Source organism: Tenrec ecaudatus, chromosome 7, assembly GCF_050624435.1.
Source record: "Tenrec ecaudatus isolate mTenEca1 chromosome 7, mTenEca1.hap1, whole genome shotgun sequence".
Taxonomy (NCBI): domain Eukaryota; kingdom Metazoa; phylum Chordata; class Mammalia; order Afrosoricida; family Tenrecidae; genus Tenrec; species Tenrec ecaudatus.
In genome coordinates, this window is record NC_134536.1 from 110734672 (window position 1) to 110742789 (window position 8118).

The following is an 8118-nucleotide window of genomic DNA, read 5'->3' on the forward strand; positions in this document are numbered from 1 at the left end:
CCACCGATATCTCATGATCACACAGGCTGGTGTGCTTCTTCCATGTGGGCTTGGCTGCTTCTCAGCCACATGGAGAAGTGCTGTATTTCAAAGCAGCATTATTTGTCCTAAAAAAACATTTAAATGTTCGGGTTTTATTTATTTGTTTATGTATTTATATTTCTACTCCCTTGCTACCCTTATAGAAGATTGTTTTTTAAAAATATATATAATAATGTGGTTTTATGTTGTCTTACAAAAAGAAACTTGCTTTTTTGCATTTAATACTTGTAGGAAAAGCATCTTTTCTTTCACAAGAAAGATGCTCTTTCTTGGCCCATTTTTCACAAAATCAAAGGGAAAAATCCATTTTTTCTTATTTTGATATAGTAATGATTGCAAATAAACGTGACTGCATTCTAAAAAAAGACCCCAGCAGTGAAATATAACGATAAGTGGCAATTCACACTTGGTTTGCATGGCAGAGAGAAAAGGTAGTAGTGTTTATTGTGTTAAATTAGGAGTGCAGGTGATAGCTAAAGAGGACATTGCCATTCAGCTCTACTGTGTATGCTACTTCACAGTGTCAGAAAACAGGCTGAATTTTAACAGAGCTTCAGATTTTCCATAGAAACTGAGCATTTGTATAAAAAATCTTCTGATTTCCAAATACTGGCAATCAATCCAGTTTATAAACCCAGTGCATGAATCAAAAAAGTACATCCTGGTCTCATGATGCCTGTTTAGGATCTTGGCTTTAGAGAATGTGTCTCAACTTGATTAGGGGTTAGAATCAGAGTGTTTCGCTTTTCAACACATTTATGGTATGTATTATTATTTACAATACCCTTTGAACAAATATATAGCCAAGGACAACTGTCTAGAGAAAGAAGGATGAGATTAGAACAAAGATGTGACACTCTAAGAAAGATTTTAAAGAGACAAATATAATGTTGCTTGTAAAGATGGAAAGAAATATGGACAGTTCAAACAGAAGTCTGGAAGACAACAGAGCAGATTTTTTGGTGGAAAAATGGAATTAAAAGATAATGGAATTTTCCCATGAACTTGTTCAAGCCCTTTCATGCATGCCTATGTGTGTGTATGTATAAAAATATATATATACATACATATATACATGTATATAGGTATATATAGAAATATCTGTAATGCACATTTGTGTTTATATATGCACTTGTATGTTTATATTTATCGATACAAACATTTATCTATAAATATAAATATCTTGTGTATGCATTTTCATGTTCATATATATTTTTATATAGGTATATATATATATAAACATGCACACACATACACATACATGAGAAGGCTTCAAAAAGTTCATGGGGAAAGTTATAATATTTTTATTTATTTTAAAATATTTATTGGGGACTCTTATAGCTCTTATAACAGTCCGTACATTGATTGTATCAAGTATGTTTGTACATATGTTGCCATCATTATTTACTTTCTATTTGAGCCCTTTGTATCAGCTCCTTTTTTTCTTCCTCCCTCCTACCATCATGAGTCCTTGATAAATTATACATCATTATTATTTTCATATCTTACACAGACCGCTGTCTCCCTTCCTCGTTTCTGTTGTTTGTCCCCCTGGCGCACGTGTGTGTGTGGCTATGTGTCAATCATTGCGATCAGTTCCTCTTTCCTCCTCTCTTCTCCCCACCTTCCCCCTATCTCCTGATATTATTACTCCCATTTCTGTTCCTGAGGGGCTTATCTGACTTGGCTTCCGTGTGTCCTGAGCTCTTGTCTGTACAGTGTACATGCTCAGTCTCGCCAGAACTGAAAGGCAGGACTGGGGTTAGGATCGTGGGGGCTGAGAAAGCCTCAAGGAACCAGAGGAATATTGTGTGTTTCATCTGTGCTATTCTGCGCCTTGGTTGACTCATCCTTTAACAGAAACTTCTTTCATTTAAGATTTACTGTATATTTTACAGTGATGAAAACTAAAAGTTGGTGCTAAGTATATTGACACATGCTTCCTACAGACTGTCAGTCTTCAGAGTGTATGGGTGTATGATGGGGGCAGGGCTGTTGCAGCTGAGATGTTGGCCAAGGACTAAACTTAAGCAGGGGCTGCAGTTGGTAGGGGGGTGGGTAGTAAAAGGTTTTCTTATAGAAGCTGCAGTTGGTAGGGGGGTGGGTAGTAAAAGGTTTTCTTATAGAAGCAGCTTCTTGTGGTCTCCCCTCAATAGAGTTCAGGATTGTGTGTCAAACCACTTCCTTTCCTGTAGTACAGCTAATTGGTGGACTTTTCTCTGGCTGGACTGGAGATTCCATTCTTCACCACATCCTGATTGGCAGAAATGTCAAAACTTTGAATGAGCAGTCTGACATTGAGCATAATTTTCAAGAAAGTATCTGTCTTCCCATTTGAATTGGTTGGTAGAATGAGATGCTTATGAAACTGTGGGTTACAGATCTATTTATGTTCTTCACTTGTATGAAACCCAGGAATTCTACAGCTTGATGATCCTCAACTCTCTCTAGAGGAGCCAGTAGAAGTATGAAATTTTATTGATACAGAATGGAGGCACTTTTTGGTATCTCAGCTTAGGTCTCTTGGTGACACAAACGGTTCGAACTTGGTTATTAGCCAAAGGTTAAGGGTTTGAGTTCATCCCATGGAACGTAGAAAAAAGGCTTAGTATTCCACTTGCAGGAGTTTATACCCTTTGAGAACCCTATGTGATGTGGCTCTACTTTAACACACATGGAGTCACCATGGGTCACCATCTACTCGATGCCAATGGGATTAACCATTCGATTTTGAAGCTCAGGATTTACTGCAAGCATCACTAACCTCCAGTCAATTTCCTCTGAACAGAAGTTGGAATCCAGACAGCTTCTCCACATGGCACCATCCTTTACTTCACTTCTATTTTTTGGAAAAACTCCAACAAAATGGAGCCAAGCCTGATTGTCAAGTTTGGATTAAAGGTTGAAATTTGGGATGAGATTTTTTCTCTGAGAAAAATAGAATAAGGGTTTCCATTGAACATGAGAATGCACATGTGTGCATTGTCAAAAAAATATAAAGGAACACAAAGATACAAAATGCAAGAAGGAATATCAGAAATATGATCAAATCTGGAGTTTCAGTCATGGGAAAGTATGTTAGGATTTGAAGATTAGAACTACAGAGAAGCAGAAAAGAATCCAGATTCAAAATAGGTATAAAAATAAGAAAAGATTGCAATCAATTTCCCAGAACAGTGTGACAAAATCTTTTGGTGGCCACTTTTCCCGGTTTGCCTTTCTGAAATGTCAGTTGTGCTTAATGGTAGTATATATTACATTGCTTAGTAGTTTATATTACATTGCTTGTAGAGTCAAATGCAAGTTTTGCATGAATTTTTAAAGATCAAACATGAGACTTCAAAGAGAAATTACTTTTGCTATGGACTGTTGTAGGCTTTGCTGTAGCCATCCTGAGTGCATATATATTCTCTTTTCCTTGCTACTATAAAGGATATTTTGGTAGGAATGCCTGAGAATCAGAGGCTGGAACATCAACTAGAATTCTGGACTTGCTTTTAATAGACTACTAGGTGCAAGGCTATTTGGATGGTCAACTAGCCTAAAGGGCAGGGACCAAAATTTATTGTATATCCTTTATAATAATTGCATTGTTGCATCAACTTGAACCTACATCAACTATTTAGGAGCATAAGTGGCATAGTGGGTTATATGTTGGGCTACTCACATTAAAGTCAGTAGTTTAAAATCCATCAGCTGCTCCATGGGAAAAATATGAAGCTTTCTGTTCCAGCACAAGATTTACAGCCTCAGAAACCAAAGGGGGTCATTTACTCTGTTTGATAGGTTTGATATGAATTAGAATCAGGTTGATGGCAGTGAGTTTATATTAACTGTTGAGCATCATCATAAAAAATGGTGATTTTCTCCTGCCTTAGTGCAAGAATGGTTTGTTCTAACAATATGGTATTGTATGATACCTTTCTGACACAATCACTGACAAAATGGGTGCATAAGCAAATGTGGTGAAGAAAACTGATGGTGCCTGGCTATCAAAAGATATAGCACCCGGGATCTTAAAGGCTTGTAATTAAATAGGCGACCTTCTAGCTCAGAAGCAACAAAACCCATATGGAAGAAGTACACCAGCCTGTGTGATCATGAGTGTCCATGGGAAGAGATATTAGAAGTTTAAAAGCACACAACCAACTCGATGTGAAGGGGCATGGATACAATAGGGACCCAAAATTCACTTGCAAAATAATTGGATTGTCCCTCTCAGAAGGGCCACAAGGAAAGGATGAGAAATCCAGGGTGCAGTATGGCTTCTGATCAACTACATAATTATCCACTAGTTCTTTAAAATTTCCTCCCCTTACTCTTAAGTCTGTTATTTTTTTACCTTATTAATCATGTTAGATTTGTATATGTTCATTTGTGTATTTAAGATTGTTCAGTTCATGAAAGTCAAGGTAGATAACCCTGTGGAAACAGTAACAGGAATAATGGTTCCCTGAGGGTACAGGAAGAGAAGTAGGGGTAAGAGAGGGATTGAAGAGCTGATAGCATTGACGATTGTATAACTCCACTTGATGGGATTGAGCAACAGAATTGTATGTGAGTCAATACATTGGATTGTGTAAGATGTTTCAATAAAACTTTATTTAAAAAATGGTGATTTTTCAAACCATAAATCACCATTCATATAATGAAACATGACCAATTTTGTTTGCTGCTACTTGTGTCGTAAAGCCTAAAAAGGAAAACAAAAGCAACATATAATAAGTATATATTTTAGTTTTATATTATTTTGTGAATGTTTTATTATATTTAGGTAAATGCAGTAGGTTACAATGTAACATGAATATTTTTTAACCTGTGGCTTTTCATAACAATTAAATCACTATTCTAAATTTATTTTGAAGTTCAGTAAGATATGAATAGATATTCCATTTGAGAGGGGGGAGTGTTCCTTGCTCAAATAAATTTTATGTAAAAAATCAAATTTAGAGACTTAAAAAAATTAAGTACTTTTATAGAACAACAAATATGCTAACAGATACTGGGAATTTATAGAAGAGATAAAATTGGCAGTATTTCCCAAAGATACTTATATAGATGATCCCTGCCCCCCTGCCCTTTTTTTCTTTTCATAGAGAGTTTCAAGAAGCTAGTACTATGTGGACTGCAGGACATTAATAAAATGAATAAACATTCTCACTCCATTTTGTTATCAAAGTAAGGTGCTGTGTTGCCTTCAAAGAAGTTCTAAGTAGAGACTCCTTCTTGGATGGAAAGGGAAGAGTATGTACTATATTCAAAGTCAAGTTTTTAATAATTTATTTTTCAGAAGCAGATCTCCAGGTCTTTTTTCGGAGGTTCTTCTGGGGGACTCAACCCTCCAACATTTTGGCTAACAAACAAGCACACTCACTGTGAAACCACCAGGGGCTCCAACTTCAGGTAAGCATACCCCTTGTAGGAATTTATTTTCCTGTTTGCTTCTGCCCGGAGAGCTACCTGTCATATCTACGTTGGTGTTTTCCTTGCTGTACCTCTACTCTGTATGACCTCAAAGTGGGGCACAGATTTTCTAGTGACATTTCCATCTCCACACGTCAAGATATAGACAAGGTACTCCCTCTCCTTTCATTTTCAAAGGCGTGCTCCTATTACCGCAGTATGGATTATGACTCAATGTAAAGAAGGCCCAAATCCTCACAACCAGACCAATAGGTGACATCATGATCAGTGGAGAAAAGGCTGAAGTTGTCCAGGATTTTGTCTTGCTTCAATCACAATCAATGTTCATGAAAGCAGCAGTCAAGAGATAAGAGATAGGTAGCACCAGGCATACTGCACAAGATCTCTTTGGAGGATTGAAAAGCAAAGATGCTACTTTGAGGACGAAGGTGTGCCTGGCCCATGGTATTTCCCCTTGTCCTCGATGCATGTGAAAGTTGGACATTGAGTAAGGACGACAGAAGAAGAATCAATGGATTTAAGTTTGAAAGTATCACGGACTGCTAAAAGGACAAACACGTGTGATTTTGGAAAAAGCACGGCCAGAGAGCTCCTCAGAGGCAAGGAGAGCAAGACTCTGGCTTACATGCTTTGCACATGTTGTCAGGAGAGACCCGTCCCTGGAGATTCTACAGTGTAGAAGACCGTGATGCTCGGTAAAGAGGACGTCCCTCAAGGAGATGGGTGCATACGGTGGCTGCATCAGTGGACTCAGACACAGGAACAACTGTGAGGATGGGGTAGGGCGGTGCAGTGTTCCTTCCTGTTGTGCATAAGGTTACTCTGGAGCGGAACGGACTCCATGGCACCTAGCAAGAACAAGTATTGCAACTATTTTTACATCTTTACCACTTCATTACACTCTAGGTGAAGTATGCAGATGGAGATAAAAATGTCCTAATTAACTATGAGAAGTTATAAACATCTCTAGAACCATCTACATTTTTTCTAGTTTAAAAAAATAAAGTAGTATTTCTCCTAAGGAATGAAAATAATTTTCATAAAGCATTTTAAAACGCTGACAGATCTTCGATATTGCTAGCCCGTGTCCACAGGCTCTTTTGCGATGCTTTTGATCTTTAGTTTCTCAGTGCTGCTTACAGCACCACCTCCCAAGGTATGAGCTGGTTCTTAGCTGATGTAGAATTTTCCCTGCTTGATTATCCCCCCCCTTTAAGCCACAAAGACAAAAGATGCAATCGGCGCAAATTAACAGGACCCCTCTTTCTTCCGATTGGCCTTTCTGAAGACTGCAGTCTCGTTATGGCTGACCGGGTTCTAGGTTCTCTGCTTGGCTCTGGGACACTGGGACATGCCTGCTGGGTACGCTCTCACACACGCTCATCACATCAGGAGTGGAGCCAGGAGGTCAAACCCAACAGCTCCACAAGAACACTGCTTCAAAGAAGGGTCCTAGAGCAACGATCACGAGAGTCACACTCGAGAATAGGTTTAGGATTTTGATCATGAAAGCATCACTGGTTGCATTTCCCTTTTTTTGCTGTGGATGCAAAGGAATTCAGAGCCACACCTGCAGTTTAGAGTATCTATATTGATGCCCATTACCCACATATTTCATCCTTCCTTTTGGGACCCAGATTAAAAAACAACAAAAATTGGTTTTATTAGCTTATTATTAGTTTCCATCATTGACTGCCATTCTTGTGTAGCTGCAAGCCTTTGTTGTATAGGTTCAAAACAATAAGGATTTTTTTTGTTAAATTTTTTGTTGAACGTTTGATGCAAGTTTCAAAACAATAACAAGTTAAAAGAACTCTTTAAAGTTCCAGGTTCTCCTCCCAATTTATGGGCACACTTTGTTGTCTCCTGCTCTGGTCGCTTTTAATCTCCTAGACCTTTAACACTGCAGAGCCAATGGGCTCAACTCTCCGTTGTTAAGTCTGTTTTAATGCAAGCTCCCTCCCTCAGTGATCTCAGTGAGACTCAAGGCTTTAAAAAGCAGCTATATTACTAGGTCTATGAAACAGCTCCAAGCATGGATGGTCCTGGAGGGCATTGCACTAATTAAAATTAGGCACTCACCAAAGGGCAGATGTTTTATGATACCACTATTATTAAATTCAAGGTAAGACTTTCAAATTAAAAAAAAAAAACCTTCTTTGATGGCTACCACGGGTAGAAGGGGAAAAGTGAGAGAGAACGTCACTGGCTAGGTGAGAGAGGGTTAATCTGGGTGAAGGGAGAGCGACATACAATAAGTGGGGGGTAGGCAGAATGAAGCAAGCAGGGCAAGACATTGGAGGTTTCCAAGAATTAAACAACAGAGGCAAATGCTCTTATACGCACAGTCCTGTCATAGTGGTGACTGATCTGCAAGTAAGTGCTTGGATAGACACACATGTGTGGGAGCAGGTGTGGGAGGGAGAGTAGAGTCTACCCACGAATCTAGATAGATTTGACAGAAGGGAATTGTTCGTGTGTATTTATCTTTGCAGGAGCCCTGGTCACCTCATGGGGCACGTGTAGAGCGGTTAACCCCCAAGTCCAGCAGTTTGAAAGCACCAGCTGCCCCTTGGGAGAAAGAGGAGGCTTTTCTATAAGGATTCCCAGTCTTGGAAATCCACAGGTGCTTTTCTACTCTGTCCCAAAGGG